Source organism: Periplaneta americana, chromosome 3 (genome assembly GCF_040183065.1).
Source record: "Periplaneta americana isolate PAMFEO1 chromosome 3, P.americana_PAMFEO1_priV1, whole genome shotgun sequence".
NCBI lineage: Eukaryota > Metazoa > Arthropoda > Insecta > Blattodea > Blattidae > Periplaneta > Periplaneta americana.
This window is the reverse complement of record NC_091119.1, coordinates 6,601,422-6,622,866: the sequence shown is the minus strand read 5'-3', so window position 1 is coordinate 6,622,866 and position 21,445 is coordinate 6,601,422. Positions and strand designations below refer to the sequence as shown.

At 36.0% G+C, this 21,445-nt stretch overlaps 4 non-coding genes across 4 annotated transcripts; 1 reads left to right on the top strand and 3 right to left on the bottom strand.

The window, feature by feature from the left end:
* Positions 1-7,780: 7,780 nt before the first annotated feature.
* Positions 7,781-7,852, bottom strand: TRNAS-GGA (transfer RNA serine (anticodon GGA)). Its single transcript has one exon. It is a non-coding gene; the product is annotated as a tRNA-Ser (tRNA).
* A 310-nt stretch (positions 7,853-8,162) lies between these two features.
* On the bottom strand, positions 8,163-8,234 carry TRNAS-GGA (transfer RNA serine (anticodon GGA)). The gene has a single exon. It is a non-coding gene; the product is annotated as a tRNA-Ser (tRNA).
* A 310-nt stretch (positions 8,235-8,544) lies between these two features.
* On the bottom strand, positions 8,545-8,616 carry TRNAS-GGA (transfer RNA serine (anticodon GGA)). Its single transcript has one exon. It is a non-coding gene; the product is annotated as a tRNA-Ser (tRNA).
* Positions 8,617-9,031: 415 nt separating this feature from the next.
* TRNAS-GGA (transfer RNA serine (anticodon GGA)) lies at positions 9,032-9,103 on the top strand. The gene has a single exon. It is a non-coding gene; the product is annotated as a tRNA-Ser (tRNA).
* The last annotated feature ends 12,342 nt before the right edge of the window (positions 9,104-21,445 follow it).

The window sequence follows — 21,445 nt, the reverse complement described above, 5'->3', positions numbered from 1 at the left end:
ATTTACTTATAAAGCTAATATAATTTATATTTTGCATTATCTTTATGTTTCACAATGTGTAGGGTTGAAAAATCCTACTTTTATTTTCCATATTTTTCCATATTTTAGAGTTTAGTACATATTTTCGTTAATTTCCATATATTTTCCATATTTCATATAAAACAGTCCATATTATATTAGGTTTAACAATAAAACAAAACAAAATTCCATTAACTTTTAAAAATACATTTCAACAATAGAGATTTAAACACATGTTCAGTAATCCCTTTAACATCAGAGTTATTTGAAAATTAGCAGTCCTATCAACAATGGGAAAGTAAGTTACAAAACTGTATTAATTTAATTTAAAATTTTTAACAGACTTCAGTTGTGCAGCTCAACAGTTAAATGCCAGTCAGAGTACACATAGGTTCAGTTTTGTAAATCATACTATAAAGACGGTAAATATGCCAAAAGTACGTCATTCAGTCAATTTAAAATCAAAACTAACAAGTTACATTTCAGAATTTAAAGAAGATGGTTTATCAACTGACAATAAAATATTATTTTGTAATTTGTGTCAGTGTGCAGTATCATCTACACAAAAGTTCCTGGTGCAACAACACATTACAACTAGTAAACATCAGGCCAACAAACAACTAAATTCCAAGCAGAGACAATTGTTTTTAACACAACCAACAACATCGAATGTAAGATCTGAGTTTAACATCGACCTGTGCCGTTCTCTCATCTCTGCTGATATTCCTCTCTACAAACTAAAGAATAAGGTCTTCAGGGAATTCCTTGAAAAATATACTCAACATACAATCCCGGATGAGTCAACACTTAGGAAGACGTATGCTCCATCCATCTACGATGAGACAATACAGAAGATAAGAGATGAAATTAAAGATAGTTCAATTTGGGTTTCCATTGATGAGACTCCCGACAAAGAAGGTAGACTTGTTGGTAATGTAGTTATCGGTTTGTTAAGTGAACAATATTCTGAACGAATTCTTTTACATTGTGATGTTCTAGAAAAGTGCAATAACAAAACTATAGTTAAACTGTTCAACGAAGCTATGGGTATCCTGTGGCCAAAGGGTATTATGTACGATAATGTGTTATTCTTTATTAGCGATGCTGCCCCTTATATGGTCAAAGCTGGACAAGCATTATCTGTTGTATATCCTAAATTGACTCATTTTACTTGTGTGGCGCATGCATTTCATCGTGTGGCAGAAGTGGTCAGAGACAATTTCCCTAAAGTAGATTTGTTGATTTCATCAGTGAAAAAAGTATTTCTCAAAGCTCCCAGTAGAGTTAACGTGTTGAAAGAAATGTACCCTGAAATTCCATTGCCACCAAAGCCAATTTTAACTAGATGGGGTACATGGCTAGAAGCAGTTGAATATTATGCCGAACATATAGACTCTATTAACAATGTTCTCCTTGCATTGGACTCTGAAGATGCAGTCTCAATTGATACTGCGAAAACAGTTACCTGTGACATAAGTGTGAAGAATGACTTAGCTCACATTCAGCATACATTTTCATGCATCATAAAAACGCTCAAAAGTCTCCAAAATAGGCACCTTTCACTATCTGAAAGTTTTGAAATTATAAATAGTACTGTGGAACAACTGAATCGTGGTAGAGGTAAAGTTGCAGATGCAGTAAGAGCTAAGGTGGACACTGTACTTTCAAAAAACCCTGGATATGAAGAACTACAAAAGGTTGTTGCTGTGATGAGTGGTGAATCAACAGTGAAGATTAACTTGGACTTATCCCCAGCAGACATTGTGAAATTGAATTATGTACCAGTTACTTCTTGTGACGTCGAACGCTCTTTTAGTCAGTATAAATCTATCCTCAGAGACAATAGAAGAAGATTCACTTTTCAGCACTTGAAAGAAATGTTTGTAACCTATTGTTATGGTAACAGACAATAAAAATTGTGTTTTGTTGAAACTACATTGGAAGATAAGGTACGTCCATTATATTTTTTGTTTAGTTTGATTAAAATGTACCAATATTTAACGTACATAGTCATTTTTTTATAATTTTAAGTCCATATTTAATTCCATATTTTGGTAAAAATCCATATTTAATTCCATATTTTGGTAAAAATAACTACATATATATTTACATATTTCATATATTTTTAGTCCATATAAATCCGTTCCCTGGTCATCACGTTATTGGCAGCATAGATGCATTGTTCTAATTGTTAACACTTTTTATGGACCTTTAATGTATGTGTATTTTGAATAATGATTAAATCAAAACCTCCCACCCGAACATATTCCGACCACACTATAGCCAATTGGCTTGTCGTCAGCACGACATCTCACCCTGCTCTAGGTTTTTCCGTGGTTTCCCTTGAGCAATAAGACAAATGTCGGGATGAGCCCTAAAAGAAATGGGCCACGGACCACTTCCCTTCCCCCACTCTTTCTCTTCTACTATCACAAAGAAATTGCTAATTTCTTAGATACCAACCCTGAATTATGATAATAGGGGAAAATAAATATATTGTAAGTTCACAGGGCTAACGGCTTCGAAGCTGGGTACCTGGTTCTAATGAAGTGCACTGGTAGCAATCTAAAACATGGGGGCATGAGATAGTTACTCTGCCTGCCATTAAAAATTCACTTCACTAAGTCCCCAAGGTAAAAAAAAAAATAGGGCCGCCTATATACGTTTTTGGTCGTAACGTTTCGAAATATATTAGACTGAAATTCCTTGTTAAAGAGGATGTAGAAGTAAGTTCTTTGGTGAAAAAATAAAACAGTTTCCCCATTTAGTTCAAGATTGTAATTTCCGAAAGTTTTCAGCGAAATGAGTTTAGGGTGCAGCGTAATCTATACTAATAATAAATCTGTAGCCAAAATTTTTCTGGTAATTTTCGATTTTCCAAAAATAATTGATCCTAACATATATAATTAACCATCCTGAAACCGAAAATCGCTTTTTTGAAATTTTTGTTTGTATGTCTGCCTGTCTGTCTGTCTGTCTGTATGTTTGTTACCTTTTCACGCGATAATGGCTGAACGGATTTCGATGAAAATTGGAATATAAATTAAGTTCGTTGCAACTTAGATTTTAGGCTATATGGCATTCAAAATATATTATTTAAAAGGGGGGGTTATAAGGGGGCCTGAATTAAATAAATCGAAATATCTCGCTTATTATTGATTTTTGTGAAAAATATTACATAGCAAACGTTTCTTTAAAAATAATTTTCGAAAAGTTTTATTACTTGAAAAATTTTGATAAGACTGATATTTAATGAGATAAATGAGTTTTAAAATTAAAATAACTGCCATCTAAGGCCGTGTAATGAATTAAAAAACAAATGACTTCGTCTATAAGGGGCCTTGGACAGCAACAATCGAAAGCTATGAAAGATAGCCTACAGAGAATGTTTCTGTGTTTGTATGAAGTAATATTGGAAGCTAAATTAACCGATTTGTATAATTAATTATTATTTCACCATTGGAAAGTGTAGTTTCTCTAGATGGACATAATGCTATAATGTTATTACAGTAACTTCTGATATAGTATAGTATAATATAATATAATATAATATAATATAATATAATATAATATAATATAATATAATATAATATAATATAATATAATATAATATAATATAATATAATATAATATAATATAATATTATATATTATATAATATAATTTAAGTTATTTGAAGGGTTCACAACCATAGTGGGCCAAGCGCCATTTACTGAATACATAGAAAACAAGGATTAAAATTAAGTTATTACCATAATTCAATGGAAACCTATAACAAGTAAAATGAAATATACACATTAAATCTAAATGATATCAATCTTCATTAAACTATGGTTGCATGTAATAAAAATTAAGAAACATGTTAAAGGAATTGTCATTGCACCAAATGAGTGTCTCTGGACCAAAATGATCGCATTTTAATTATTTGGATGCAATTTAAATTAAGTAACATATTAAACGATTTATCCTTCTATCAAACACGAATGTTCCCTGGATCAAATGTCCTATTTTAATTATGTAATTACTTTATATTTATTTCTAACGGGTGCAGCGGAGCGCACGGGTACGGCTAGTAAATAAATATAAACATAAAGTAATGATTATTATAGGGTCTTTTCAAGCTTGTAGTATTGTACAGGGACATCATTTTATTTTTACTTCAATTTTTATTGTACCTGAGTTTTTGAATGAACTTCACTCCCACCCCTTCTACTAATGAAGTTCAACTGTCCTCCACACAGATCCAAGACCGCATATACAGTCATAGTAGCCTTACGGTCATAGTAAACAGTACGTTCCAAAAATATGTTCGCGTTTTCCAGTGACGAAAGAGCTTTCAATATTGAATCATTTTCGCACAGGTACTGTCGTCCATTTGCCTACGTCGTATCCCGGTTTCCCCCACCAGCTTTTATTCGCCAGCTAGTGGCTGGGCTGTCTTAGCTCTTTTCTGACAACATTAATTTCTGTTAGAAATTAGACGTCTACGTAATATTATACAACAAATAACTTAAATAAAAGGTTCTCGTTACGTAATTAACTGTCACGTGATTTCCTCCCTTTCTACGACCCTACGACATAACTTGAACGGACAGTAGGTAGTATGTCTGAGTAATTTCATCTTTTCGGATCGGGTAGAAGTGAAGATTGAATTTACAGTACGTGAAGTGCTCTTTTACAGAGTAGGTACAGAATTATTTCAACATGAGTTACTACTACGAAGAACGAAACTGGTAATTGGGATTAGGTACAATAGTCTATAGTGCGATAATATGCACATTAGAACTGAAGCCTGTTTCGAAATGAACGGCCACCATTTTAAAAATGTGTTTAAATATCCATATTATGATTATTTTTCAATTTAACTTCGTTCTCTATAGTGTATGCTAATGTACTGTAGACAGTATAATATACACTGCATAATGAATACGTCCACATGGACAGCTCAGTTCGTGAGTAAAAACATTTATTGTTAATACTGTACTATATCTTGATTAAACAAAAACCTAATGAAAATGATCAAACTCAAAAGCGCGATATTTCCTATTTACGTTAATGGATGAACTACTTTTCTTCCCTCCTATACCTATTAAAGTGATTTGTTTGTATTCTACGCCAGTATCATCGTACTCCAGTCGTGGAAGGGGGTAGCAAACACCGTTGATCCAGAGGTATAGGCAAGTTGATATTAAAAATGTTAGTAAAAATAAAATGATGTCCCTGTACTTATTAAAATTTATTCGAAGTCTGTTAAATTTATATTGAATTAAATTCATATACAAAATATGCTTACCCTGTTAGTTTTTGTACACTAAAACACTGAACACTAAAATTTTCACAGTCAGAGTCTTCATTGAGTGACTGTCCATCAGTCACAGCTATACACACCCACATCCAAGAACCAAGTCGATGTCTTCCTCAGTTTCAGTTTACAATATGTACCTTTCCGCATACTTTTATTTATTAAAATTTGACAAGATTATAGTTATTTTGATTTGAGAAATTGAATAATTTTAGACAGTTTTATCTTTAAATCGTTGATCCGTTATGCTCATATTTAATGAAGAAGCTCTTTTTAATATTAATCAATCCTCAATCGAAAAATTAGTTCAGAGTTAAATTGTGATTTTTATTGGTTAAATTATAATTTGTCTTTTGTTTCTATTATTTTTGACTCGTGATCTGATTTTTTCAATTATGAAAAGATTTTTAATCACAAAAATTCTCAACATTTTTGATTAATTCGCTATAAAAATTAATTGCACAGGTTTAAGGAAAGTATCGTCTGAAAAAAATTGTTGTTCATATGATTAATAACTTATTCCTGAATTTCATAGTTGACCTCAAACTTTTAGTAGCGATGATGTATTGTAATAATAATGATAATAATAATAATAATAATAATAATAATAATAATAATAATAATAATAATAATAATAATAATAATAATAATAATAAGAATTACAAGACATAGCGACGCCAATAATAATAAAGAGTAAAGATGATGGTGAAAGTCATAGATGAAATTAAAGTAGGCTATAGATACACATACAGGTTGTTAGGGGTAAAAGTATAAATATAACAAAAAACACCATCGCGCAAAAAATAAACTTGCAATGCAGTGCTTCCATTATTTGTATTCTTACTTTGCGTACCAGCTTTTCTACCCGGAAAACGTTAACATGTGGAAAAAAACCGAAAGGATGTAGTCTACGGAAAAGACATGGAAAATTTAATTTTAGCCATATAAACATTTTGATATAAATACAATTTCCTGCCAGATATCTACATGTTTTCTAGGGGAGTGAATTGATATCAGTGTGTGGATCTGTGTGTGTGTGTGTGTGTGTGTGTGCGTGCGTGCGTGCGTACGTGCAGACTGTCCACTTTCGTAGAAAAATAATATATATTTAGCTTTGGTTTGCATAAGCGGATTCGGGAGGGCAGCAGTGAGCGGGACAGAATACCCCAGAGGAAATGAAGACTTCTGGGAACTCGCACTATTCCCATGAATATCGTATGTGTTCTGCAGAGACAGATGGCGTTACGCACGGCACATTTACATTGTTTTCAATATGAAAATAAATTCTCTAAAGAGCAAAGCCATCAGCTTTACAAGGAAAAGAAATAAAATAGTCGCATCGTATACGTTAGGGGGTGAAACCATTCCGGAAGTTAACAAATGTAAATACCTCGGAATAACATTTAGCAGCGATCTCGGCTGGGGGAACACGTTACAGACACAGCGGGAAAAGCATGGAGAGCGTTACACTTTGTGATGAGGGTACTAAGAAAAGGTTCTGATAAATCCAAAGAGATTGCATATAAATCACTAGTTCGTCCAGTAATGGAATATGGTGCTGCATGTTGGGATCCTTACAGATTAGAACATATTAAGACACTGGAAAAGATTCAAAAACGGGCTCTCAAGTGTTGTCGGAAAAATTCACCATTAAAATGGGACACACTCACGGACAGGAGAACGCGAATTCGATTATGCGCACTGTTCGAAACATACAGAGGTGAGCCTGCCTGGAGAGAAATAAAAAATATGTTGCAGCCGCCAAATTACTCTTCAAGGACCGACCACTCTTATAAATTGAGGGAAAGAAGACAGAGGACGGACACTGGAAAGTTTTCTTTTCAGGGACTGGAATGCTTTACCTGCAGACTTACTAAAAGCTTTACCAACAACCAAAAATGTATTTAAAAATAGGCTTAAGGACTTTACTAATAGACGATAATTATACACAGTATTTTAATGGTGTAATTGATATTTTGTTATTGAAGTGTTCTATCAGTGAAGAATTATGTTGTGTCAGTGAAGTGTGTTGTGTCAGTGAAACGTGTTCCTGTCAGTGAAGCTTTATAGTTTACAGTGGCAGTGCAAAGTATTTGAACAGTGAAATGTTTTTGAAGTGTTAGTGAAATCAAGATAGAATCAGTGAAATGTGTCGTAGTTCCAGTGCAGTGAGTGAGTTGACACCGAAATGAGTGTAATGTTGAAAGGTACTTGTGCAGATATGAACATATCATACTCGTGGGTTTTAGTTCGAACTTAGATTTAAGATACAAATTAGATTTATTTTAAATGTTATTTTAAGTGATAGTGCTTCATTTAATTTAGGATATTCCCTATTATTATTATTATTATTATTATTAGTATTATTATTATTGTTAGCATTAATTATTGGTATTATTAAGTGTATTTTTAATTAACAAGTATATTATTGTGAGAGAGAGATGGAACGGAGAAAAATTCTCTCCGGCGCCGGGATTTGAACCCGGGTTTTCAGCTCTCCGTGCTGATGCTTTAACCACTAAGCCACGCCGGATACAATCCCGACACCGTTGAGAATCGTCTCAGATTAAGCTCCATCTCTTGGGTTCCCTCTGGTGGCCGCCCTCTGCACTACGTCATAGATGTCTATGCACGCAGGACCGAAGTCCATACATGTGTAGAGGTGCACTCAGATGAGTGACTGGTTGGCCGGGGTCCGACGGTATGGGCGCCGTCTTTAAATCACAAAGTGATTTATTACGCATATCATATTTATTTTGATGTACCGAAGTACATATGATATTTCCATGCAGATATTCTGCTTTCTCAGATGATGAGAGAGAGATGGAACGGAGAAAAATTCTCTCCGGCGCCGGGATTTGAACCCGGGTTTTCAGCTCTCCGTGCTGATGCTTTAACCACTAAGCCACGCCGGATACAATCCCGACACCGTTGAGAATCGTCTCAGATTAAGCTCCATCTCTTGGGTTCCCTCTGGTGGCCGCCCTCTGCACTACGTCATAGATGTCTATGCACGCAGGACCGAAGTCCACACATGTGTAGAGGTGCACTCAGATGAGTGACTGGTTGGCCGGGGTCCGACGGTATGGGCGCCGTCTTTAAATCACAAAGTGATTTATTACGCATATCATATTTATTTTGATGTACCGAAGTACATATGATATTTCCATGCAGATATTCTGCTTTCTCAGATGATGAGAGAGAGATGGAACGGAGAAAAATTCTCTCCGGCGCCGGGATTTGAACCCGGGTTTTCAGCTCTCCGTGCTGATGCTTTAACCACTAAGCCACGCCGGATACAATCCCGACACCGTTGAGAATCGTCTCAGATTAAGCTCCATCTCTTGGGTTCCCTCTGGTGGCCGCCCTCTGCACTACGTCATAGATGTCTATGCACGCAGGACCGAAGTCCACACATGTGTAGAGGTGCACTCAGATGAGTGACTGGTTGGCCGGGGTCCGACGGTATGGGCGCCGTCTTTAAATCACAAAGTGATTTATTACGCATATCATATTTATTTTGATGTACCGAAGTACATATGATATTTCCATGCAGATATTCTGCTTTCTCATCTGAGTGCACCTCTACACATGTATGGACTTCGGTCCTGCGTTCATAGACATCTATGACGTAGTGCAGAGGGCGGCCACCAGAGGGAACCCAAGAGATGGAGCTTAATCTGAGACGATTCTCAACGGTGTCGGGATTGTATCCGGCGTGGCTTAGTGGTTAAAGCATCAGCACGGAGAGCTGAAAACCCGGGTTCAAATCCCGGCGCCGGAGAGAATTTTTCTCCGTTCCATCTCTCTCTCATCATCTGAGAAAGCAGAATATCTGCATGGAAATATCATATGTACTTCGGTACATCAAAATAAAAAAAATAAAAAGTATATTATTGTCATTATTGAGTGTAATTAGTTACCACTGCCACCGGGTATATACCCATTGCAGTGTGAATAACTACATACATACAATACTCTAACAAACGTTCTGTTACGAGAGCACAAAAGTGTAGGAATTTGTTAATAACTGGAAAAAATATCGATTTCACATTCTTACACCTGGGTCTTTAATAAATACGGTCTTCTTGTTGTACAATTCTTTATTTTTGTCTCATCACATGAAATTTGCCGTAACTGAATGGACTGAATGAACCATTGAACTTCTAGAAGACAGGCCAACGCCACGTATTATAAAGCCTGACACTACGCTACTACAACTTAAACTGAAGTATTCATAACAATATTTTCAGAAGGACTTACAAAGGATAACAACGACTTAAGACATTGTTATTGAGCGCGATTTGTCATGTTCAGAATGAGAGCCAAGCTGTTGTAAGAAGTATTTTGTGCTTTTAGGGAGCTTTAGGCATTAGATTCAATTTGCAGTACATTTTGAGAATGTTCAGATAAGTCTCTAATTACCCATTACAGATACGACATGTAATATGGTTTATATGAAATGCAAATAATTCTACATGATTAAAATAAAACTTGTAAACGAGTTTTCACTCACATATAATTATATAAAATTAACAACAACAATGCACGATTTTAATTATGGACGTACAGCATAAAAATGTTTGTTTTTTTATTAGTAAGTGAAGGTTAGTAGTCGAATTGCACGATAAAATTATTCAGTGTAAATGAAATTCTTAACTTAAAGATTTAACAACCTGTAGAAAAATAAAACAAAAAAATCCAAAGATATTTATATATCTTAAAGAAACTATTTCTAAAATTAAATCCCTTGAATAGAACCCAGCTAAAAAGTTGCCTTTTAAAATGTTTTTAACTTTTGAACTTAATTTAATTCTTTAGCATTTAACTTTGATATTATGTTAACAATAATTTCGCTCTACTATATTACAATCAAATGCCGTACAAATGAGGTTAACATGTTGAAAATTACATGTATCTGATGATGTCACAATGGTGATGAAAATGTTCATACAAATTGTAGAATATCTTCTTCTATATATAGTACATATATATTTACGGTCTTACTAATAAAAACTCTATATACAGACGTTTAACTGTCTTATACAATGAGTAACTCGTTTATAAGTTGTGTGTAAATTCCTTACTAATAATCACTACATTACGTCGTGTATAACAGTATAACTGTTACACAGCTACGTCATAGTTTCGTCATTACTTCGTCACGAAAGGTAATAGAATATCAGAGGTTCTCTACTGGATCCGGCAGAGTGTTCTAGTGTGGCGTGTTGAAATATCGATAGTACAACTTGCTCTAATCGATTACCACACTACATTTTGGTCAAAGAGTGTGTGGCGTGTTGAAATACCGATAGTACAACTAGCTCTAATCGATTACCACACTACATTTTGGTCAAAGAGTACAAGCTACAGCAATATTATTCTCATAATTCTATAATCTTTGGTTTGTTCTTCTGTGGTTACAAGGTAAACATCATCATAAGATGACAGTCGATACGAACAGCTGTTAAAGGGGCGGCCATTTTTTCACTATATACAACGCTTAAACAAGGGGTTTCGTGTATATAACTACCGCAAAGCAATTCCCATTGTATAGTTTCAGCCTGTTTATACGTCCATAGCTTATTCACGGTTTATTAGTAACGTTTTCTGTCTCAACTCTGCATAAGTCTCGTATAAAAACTATACACGGTTTATTAGTAAGACTGATACAGTATATATATATATATATATATATATATATATATATATATATATAATTTGAACTGGTAATGGAAATTACGGGAAAACGGCTGAACGTATTTTAATGAATGACCCGTCATTTTGAAGCTTGGCATCCAAGGATTTAAAAAAAATAGTTACTCTCAGTAAAGCGTTGGATTTCCAACATAATTTTCCTATTTTCTAAAATCCATCTTTCGTCAGTTTTGAGAACTAATTGGATTTCCGTATAAAACAATACACACACTACAATAAACAAGATTCCTGACATGTATTTGCTAACATATTTAGAGCTCAAATTCAATTGGCCATTAAAAACTTCAAGACTTACTAAAAATAATTTACAGGTCTGATTCTGCGGTTTATAAGTTTATGAGTACAGCTGTATATTGGATATTAAAATCTACAAAACTTGAGATGGTTTGTTGACATTATTACCTCTTTAGAAGTGAAATATTAAGTTATAGTTAATGCCATGATATGACTATTTCTCACTAATTATAGTCTACATATTAATGCTACATTGATGGTATGAAAGTGAAACGTTTTAGGATTATGTAAGTACATGTAGAGAATATCTTAAATTAGATCTTCATTTCTATAATTTACTGAGTGGCGGCTATATACTGGGTGTTCAGTTCAAAATGTGTCATGGTTCGCTGTATGCCGTCATGTGGCTAGCCGATGAGCCTAGAGAATTCAATCTTCCTACACTTCCGCAGAGGTGTATAACCTATGAGGTAGAGAAGTTGCCTAGCAAGTACGGCGTTCATTCTGTCGAGTACGTACCGATACGTACGGTAACGCCGGTAGTGGTAGGAATGTGAACCGTTTGGAAATACGTACTGTCGGGAGAGGGTTAAGACGATTACTTACGTATTTGTTGACATTAACTTCGACGGTCAACAGGGACACGGAGCATTTGATTTGTGTTGTGGAATGTTACCATACGCAACCGATGATAACAAATACCCTGCGTACGACTTGCCGGCGCAAAACACAGTTCCAAAGAGGTTATGGTAGCACACAGACCGTACAGACCGCCATCTGTTGCTACGACGTTCAAGTTACACCGTACACGTTCTCAAGTTCAGATTGAAGAACGCCTTAAATAATAGGCAACTTCTCTAACATATAAGTTGAAACTCGCTTGAAATCGGTGTTCCAACAACAGTGACGTCATGACACACTTTGAAATGAACACCCAGTATAAACTACAAAACTTACGTAAGATAATATTGTTATTAAAAATCAAATATTTTTATTGTTATTAATCAAGTGGGGTTGGGTCTTTTTCGTATAAATAACGGCGGTGTGGTGTAGATATTTTATGCGTCATTCTCTTCAGTATTGGTTCAAGAAAAAGTATTTGACATAAAAACCATTCAGAGGGAGTATGTTTCATTATTATGGAAGCAAATAACTTTCAGAATGTCTGGTATTCTTCATTGAAAATAAATCTGAAAAATGTTTATTTTAACTTCTAATGAACTTAGTTTGCAGCATTTGCTGCACAAGCCACTAGTATGATATAAAGAGTTGCAATCTATGATATTATATGATAAGTCAATGACGGAAATACTTCGGAATACGTATTATATGTCTTTCTCGTGTTAAATTCTATGGTACCTGCTTAACATGTTTCGGCCTATTATTGGCCTTCTTCAGAACTGGTTGTTGCTGGTCTTGGCGCCTGTTGTTTTGTTTCCTTTGGGGGTGTGTTTGTGTAGTGTAATGTGGAGTCAAAGTAATATTCCGAAATTATATAGTGTTAAAAGTTGTGTAATCAAGATGTATATAGACAGAAATACAGTAAAACATTTATGTGATATTTCATTCAATGCCTAGATGTTACATGGAATGCCCAAAAAATCTGTGACGTACATTTTAAAAGCAACACAATTTTAAGCATGGCATAAAACATCTAAGTATTCTACACAACGTCTACGTATTCTATAGGGACATCATTTTATTTTTACTTCTATTTTTATTGTACCTCAATTTTTTAATGTACTTCACTCCCACCCCCACTACTAGTAAACTTCCAACCGTTCTCCACACAGAACCAAGGCCGCGTACATGTAGTCAAGCAGTACTGAGTTAGTGAGTATAGTACGTTCCAGAAATATGTTCGCGTTTTCTAGTGGCGAAAGACCTTTCAATATTGAATCATATTTTCGCACAGGTACTGTCGTCCGTTTGCCTACGTCGCATCCCGGTTTTCCCCACCTGCTTCTGTTCGCCACTCTGTAAAGTCTAGTAGCTGGGCTGTCTTAGCTCTTTTCTCAAAACATTAATTTCTGTTAAGAATTGGACGTGTGCTTAATATTACACAACTGTTTAAAATAATAATTTAAATAAAAGGGCATCGTTAAGGAATTAACTGTAACGTGATTTCCCCCCTTTCTACGACCCTGCGACAAAACCACTTGGAAGGACAGTAGATAGCAGTTCTGAGTAATTTTATTTTTAGGGTAGGGCAGAAGTGAAGATTGAATTTACAGTACGTAAGGTACTCTTTTATAGAGTAGGTACAGAATTATTTCAACATCAGTTACTAGTACGAAGGACGAAACTGATAATTGGAATTAGGTACAATAGTCTGTAGTGCGATAATATGCACAAATGAACTGAAGCCTTTAACGAAATGAACGGCCACCATTTTCAAAAATGTATTTAAATATCCATATTATGATCATTTTTCAATTTAACTTCATTCTCTATAATGTACGCTAATGTTCTGTAGACAGTATAATATACACTGCATAATGAATACGTTCGCATTGATAGTTCAATCAGTGAGTAAAAACACTTATTGTTAATATAGTACTGTATTTTGATTAAACAAGAACCTAATGAAAATTATCGAACTCAAAATCGCGATATTTCCTAGTTTACGTAAATGGATGAACTATTTTTCTTCCGTCCTATACCTAGTTAAGTGATTTGTTTGTATTTTACGCCAGTATCATCGAACTCCAGTCGTGGAAGGGCGTAGGTATAGCCAGGGTAATATTAGAAATGTTAGTAAAAATAAAATGATGTCCATGTATAATAATATTGCCGGTCACATACATGAAGTTAGAACTGGAGGATTGAATTATATTACGTGTATTTCCCATACATGCGATAGAAGGGAAGTTATCGTGAGGAAATCTTGTGAAAACCACTTTGTCTGTTACAAACTTTACTTCTATGCAATAGGAATCATTGTAACTTAATTATAAACGCGAAAATCAAGGCAACTCATGAAGCAATCCAAAATTCTAAAATAATTAAAGCATAAGTCAGATGAAATTGTACAGTCAACATTGCAATGCTTTCACATGGCTGTAGATTATAGATTTACCGATAAATAGTTTCACGGAATCTAGGAGTAGCTGGATGCCACCATTATAGAACTAGCCTGTCATTACACAAATAGATGATAAATATGCATTGAGCACCGAACTACGTTTGTCATGCAATGTGTGGCCCCATGGAGAGAAAATGAAATGCGTATGGATTATTAAAGCGTGAATAAATATTAAGTTCATTATAGAAAAACTTTGTAATTCTGAAGCCTATTAACATTCATATAAACAAATCTGCGTCCATAGAAATGGGGCTGTGAAGCATCAATGCCAGGCGTTGTTCATGAATGTACCAAAAGTATTCTATTTGTTAATGCAATGTGTTTGTAATATAAAAACTGGAGCACATTGCCGGCAAAAGAGACATGAAAACAACGGAACGTGGAGAATAACAATGGATTTGCAATGATTTCCACTGAGATTTGAACAGATATCTAGGTATATGCACAGGGTGTAAATAAACGAGTTTTACGAATTGGAGAGATCGAAGTGGAGGAAAAAGGATTTCATTATACAGGGACATCATTTTATTTTTACTTCAATTTTTATTGTACCTCAGTTTTTGAATGTACTTCACTCCCACCCCCTCTACTAGTAAACTTCCAACTGTTCTCCTCACAGAACCAAGCGTATACAGTCAAAGTCTCCTTCAGGTCGTAGTAAACACAAACAGTATTGAGTTAGTGAGTATAGTACGTTCTAAAAATGTGTTCGCGTTTTCCAGTGACGAAAGAGTTTTCAATATTGAATCATATTTTCGCACAGGTACTGTCGTCCGTTTGCCTACGTCGCATCCCGATTTCCCTCACCCGCAACTGTTTAAAATAACTTAAATAAAAGTAATTAACTGTCACGTGATTTCCTCCCTTTCTACGATCCTGCGACATAACCACTTGGACGGACAGTAGATAGCATGTCTGTGTAATGTTATCTGTGCGGGTCGGACAAAAGTGAAGATTGAATTTACAGTACGTAAGGTACTGTTTTATATAATAGGTATAGAATTATTTCAACATGAGTTACTAGTACGAAGGACGAAAGTGGTAATTGGAATTAGATGCAATAGTCTATAGTGCGATAATATGCACAGAAGAACTGAAGCCTGTATCGAAATGAACGGCCACCATTTTCAAAAATGTGTTTAACTATCCATATTATGATTATTTTTCAATTTAACTTCATTCTCTATATTGTACGCTAATGTGCTGTAGACAGTATAATATACACTGCATAATGAATACGTCCACATGGACAGCTCAGTTCGTGAGTAAAAACACTCATTGTTAATACTGTACTGTATTTTGATTAAACAAAAACCCAATGAAAATGATCAAACTCAGAATTACGATATTTCCTAGTTTACGTAAATGGATGAACTACTTTTCTTCCCTCCTATACTTAGTAAAGTGATTTGTTTGTATTTTACGCCAGTATCATCGAACTTCGTCCCGCGCCGTGGCGTCACGGTCTAAGGCATCCCGCCTAGAACTCGCGTTACGGAATGCGCGCTGGTTCGAGTCCTCATGGGGGAAGAAATTTTCTCATGAAATTTCGGCCAGTGCATGGGGCCGGTGCCCACCCAGCATCGTGATGCACTTGGGGAGCTACGATAGGTAGCGAAATCCGATTGCGAATGCCAGATATAACGGCTGGGGGGATCATCGTGCTAACCACACGATACCTCCATTCTGGTTGGATGATCGTCCACCTCTTCTTCGACATGTGGGCGTGAGGCCAGCAGCCGGCTGGTCGGTCTAGGCCCTTCACGGGCTGTAGCGCCACGGATTATTATTATCATGGAACTTCAATCGTGGAAGGGGGTAGCAAACTGTGTTTCCGGCTATGAACCATTAATCCAAAGGTATAGCCAGGTTAATATTAAAAATGTTAGTAAAAATAAAATGATGTCCCTGTAGTTACACTGATGACAATATAATATACTGTACCTTAGGAGAAATAAAATTACCACGGAGTTACGAGTGAAATGCACAATTTTTCACTTTTGGTCAGTAGTGTCTCAAACTATAAGTACCGGTATTTCATATATTAAAAATCTGTCCGTTTTTCCTAATCTGAAAGTCTGAAAAATTGTTGGCATCTCACAGGGAAACCAGAATCCTCGGAGAAGTCCTCTATGTTGCCTCGAACCCGATTCCTCTGCCTTGTACAGGGACAACATTTTATTTTTACTTCAATTTTTATTGTACCTGAGTTTTTGAATGTACTTCACTCCCACCCCCTCTACTAGTAAACTTCCAACCGTCTCCACGCAGAACCAAGGCCGCGTATGCAGTCAAAGTCACCTTACGGTGATAATAAACTGAACTGAGTGAGTATAGTAAGTTCCAGAAATATGTTCGCGTTTTCCAGTGACGAAAGAGCTTTCAATATTGAATCATATTTTCGCACAGGTACTGTCGTCCGTTTACCTACGACCCATCTCGGTTTCCGCCACCCGCTTCTACTCGCCCCTCTGTAAAGGCTAGTGGCTGGGCTGTCTTAGCTCTTTTCTGAAAACATTAATTTCTGTTAGGAATTGGACGTCTACGTAATATTATACAACTGTTTAAATTAACTTAAATAAAAGGGCCTCGTTAAGTAATTATCTGTCACGTGATTTCCACCCTTTCTACGATCCTGCGACATAACCACTTGGACGGACAGTAGATAGCATGTCTGAGTAATTTCATCTGTGCGGGTCGGGCAGAAGTGAAGATTGAATTTACAGTACGTAAGATACGCTTTCATAGAGTAGGTACAGAATTATTTCAACATGAGTTACTAGTACGAAGGACGAAACTGGTAATTGGGATTAGGTACAATACTCTATAGTGCGATAATATGCACATTAGAACTGAAGCCTGTATCGAAATGAACAGCCACCATTTTCAAAATTGTGTTTAAATATCCATATTATGATTATTTTTCAATTTAACTTCATTCTCTATATTGTACGCTAATGTGCTGTAGACAGTAAAATATACACTGCATAATGAATACGTTCGCATGGATAACTCAGTTCGTAAGTAAAAACACTTAGGGCCATATTCATAGACATTCTTAGCGTGGGCTTCCGGTGGCTGATGAACGAACTAACGTTTTTCGTATTCATAAACCAGTGTTAGCGATATGATATCATATGAATCCTGTACGAGTAATCACCTTTACTTTTTAACTTCGCTTTAGAATATGCCATTAGGAAAGTTCAAGATAACAGGCAGGGTTTGGAATTGAACGGGTTACATCAGCTTCTTGTCTATGCGGATGACGTGAATATGTTAGGAGAAAGTACACATACAATTAGGGAAAACACGGAATTTTTACTTGAAGCAAGTAAAGCGATAGGGTTGGAAGTAAATCCCGAAAAGACAAAGTATATGATTATGTCTCGTGACCAGAATATTGTACGAAATGGAAATATAAAAATTGGAGATTTATCCTTCGAAGAGGTGGAAAAATTCAAATACCTTGGAGCAACAGTAACAAATATAAATGACACTCGGGAGGAAATTAAACGCAGAATAAATATGGGAAATGCGTGTTATTATTCAGTTGAGAAGCTCTTATCATCCAGTCTGCTGTCCAAAAATCTGAAATTTAGAATTTATAAAACAGTTATATTACCAGTTGTTCTGTATGGTTGTGAAACTTGGGCTCTCACTCTGAGAGAGGAACATAGGTTAAGGGTGTTTGAGAATAAGGTGCTTAGGAAAATATTTGGGGCTAAGCGGGATGAAGTTACGGGAGAATGGAAAAAGTTACACAACGCAGAACTGCAAGCAATGTATTATTCACCTGACATAATTAGGAACATTAAATCCAGACGTTTGAGATGGGCAGGGCATGTAGCACGTATGGGCGAATCCAGAAATGCATATAGAGTGTTAGTTGGGAGACTGGAGGGTAAAAGACCTTTAGGGAGGCCGAGACGTAGATGGGAGGATAATATATAAATGGATTTGAGGGAGGTGGGATATGATGATAGAGACTGGATTAATCTTGCACAGGATAGGGACCGATGGTGGGCTTATGTGAGGGCGGCAATGAACCTCCAGGTTCCTTAAAAGCCAGTAAGTAAGTAAGTAAGTAAGTAAGTAAGTAAGTAATTAAGTAAGTAAGTAAGTAATTAAGTAAGTGAGTAAGTCAAATTCAAATTCAAATTTATTTACAATTTACATTTGAATTTACATTTGGATAGATACCCGAAATGAGCATATGCTCGTGCTCGGGTACAGTCCAGTAGTCTACATAAATTTTACAGGGTTCAAATAATAATGCTGATGATATAAAATAATAGTAACAATAATAATAACAATAATAATAATAATAATAATAATAATAATAATAATATTAATAATAATAATAGAATAATCGTGACAGAAATGATACAAAGATTGTAATACAAAATAATTCATTAATAATAATAATAATAATAATAATAATAATAATAATAATAATAATAATAGTGATAAAACAAAAATATTTACAATAATAAAATAAATACTAAGACGGATAAAATAAAATATAAAACCACTAGCGAGAGTTAACACAACTTAAATAAGCATATAGCCTAGTAACCGGAAAAAATGCCAAACTCGAAAATCAACAGAAAAGTTCGTTGTATCGCAGACGACAGCAACCGCCGTATTGACATTGTGTTGTGCATTATTGGTAGTAGTAATGTGCTGTAGACAGTATAGGGGAGAGTCGGGTAGTATCGGACATCAGGTAATATCGGACAGTGAGTTTCTTTCATCTACCACACGATGATAGTACCTGATTGACATGGTTACGTTTCTGTGATGTCCCATAGAGAAACGTAACCATGTCATTCAGGTACTACCATATGGTGGTATATGAAAGAAACGCACTGTCCGATATTACCCGATGTCCGACACTACCCGACTGTCCCCTAATATACACTGCATAATGAATACGTTCGCATGGTAAATCAGTTCGTGAGTAAAGACACTGATTGTTTAATACGGTACTGTATTTTGATTAAACAAAAATCTAATGAAAATTATCAAACTCAAAATTACGATATTTCCTAGTGAATTACTTTTCTTCTCTCCTATACCCAGTAAGGTGATTTGTTTGTATTTTACGACAGTATCATCGAACTCCAGTCGTGGAAGGAGGTAGCAAACGGTTTTTCCGGTTCTAAACCGTTAATCCAAAGGTTAATATTAAAAATGTTACTTACTTACTTACAAATGGCTTTTAAGGAACCCGAAGGTTCATTGCCGCCCTCACATAAGCCCGCCAGCGGTCCCTATCCTGTGCAAGATTAATCCAGTCTCTATCATCATACCCCACCTCCCTCAAATCCATTTTAATATTATCCTCCCATCTACGTCTCGGCCTCCCTAAAGGTCTTTTCCCTCCGGTCTCCCAACTAACACTCTATATGCATTTCTGGATTCGCCCATACGTGCTACATGCCCTGCCCATCTCAAACGTCTGGATTTAATGTTCCTAATTATGTCTGGTGAAGAATAGAATGCGTGAAGTTCTGCGTTGTGTAACTTTCTCCATTCTCCTGTAACTTCATCCCGCTTAGCCCCAAATATTTTCCTAAGCACCTTATTCTCAAACACCCTGAACCTATGTTCCTCTCTCAGAGTGAGAGTCCAAGTTTCCCTGTATTCCCGGCGCACTAATACTGAGCAACCGTGGGAAGAGAAGTTCATTTCAACATTCACCATTTCAATTAGAATTAGCCCCCACTATCATAAAACGTGGGTGCCAGTGATACTTAAGTCTGTATTGCCGTCAGCCACACCACGTGTTCAGGTTTGCAAGTAGAATCAGAAGCTGTACAAATGAAGCTGGAGAACTCCGGCTTTGATTCAATTAGAGGAGCCAAACTGCTGAGTAACTCAGAAGTGGCGCAGAAAGCACGTGGGAGTGGGGCCGATGCCATGTGCCTGCAGCAATCAGACGGGTCACTGAATTCAATCCACGGATTGTGTCGACAATTGCGGGCGAAATGATATTGAAGTTGTTTTACATGATATATGGATAGGACTTGTTTTGAATGTGGAAACGTGAAGAATTTAAAGTGAAATAGGTACTAAACTGCCTTTGCAGATGACGTTCAGTTGTACATTTCCGCCAGTCCTGATAGACTAAATGACTGTATTAATAGACTGAATAAAGATCTCGATGCCGTTTCATCTTGGTCTCAACAACTCGGACTTAACTTAAATGCAGATAAATCACAGGCTATCTTATCTATAAATAATCCGTGGCGCTACAGCCAGCCGGCTGCTGGCCTCACGCCCACATGCCGAAGCAGAGGTGGACGATCAACCAACCAGAATGGAGGTATCGTGTGGTTAGCACGATGATCCCCCCAGCCGTTATAGCTGGTATTCGCAACCGGATTTCGCTACCTATCGTAGCTCCCCAAGTGCATCACGATGCTGGGTGGGCACCGGTCCCATACACCGGCCGAAATTTCATGAGAAAATTTCTTCCCCCATGAGGACTCGAACCAGCGCGCATTCCGTAACGCGAGTCCTAGGCGGGATGCCTTACACCGCGACGCCACGGCGCGGGACTATCTTATCTATACTAATAATAAATCTGTAGCCGAAATTTTTCTGGTAATTTTCGATTTTCCAAAAATAATTGGTCGTAACGTAAATATAATTAACCACCCTGAAACCGAAAATAGCTTTTTTGAAATTTTTGTTTGTATGTCTGTCTGTCTGTATGTTTGTTACCTTTTCACGCGATAATGGCTGAACGGATTTCGATGAAAATTGGAATATTAATTAAGTTCGTTATAACTTAGAATTTAGGCTATATGGCATTCAAAATACATTATTTAAAAGGGGGGTTATAAGGGGGCTTGAATTAAATAAATCGAAATATTTCGCTTATTATTGATTTTTGTGAAAAATGTTACATAAAAAACATTTCTTTACATATAATTTCCGATAAGATTTATTCCTTGAAAAATTTTGATAGGACTGATATTTAATGAGATAAATGAGTTTTAAAATTAAAATAACTGCCATCTAAGGCCGTGTAATGAATTAAAAAACAAATGACTTCGTCTATAAGGGGCCTTGGACAGCAAC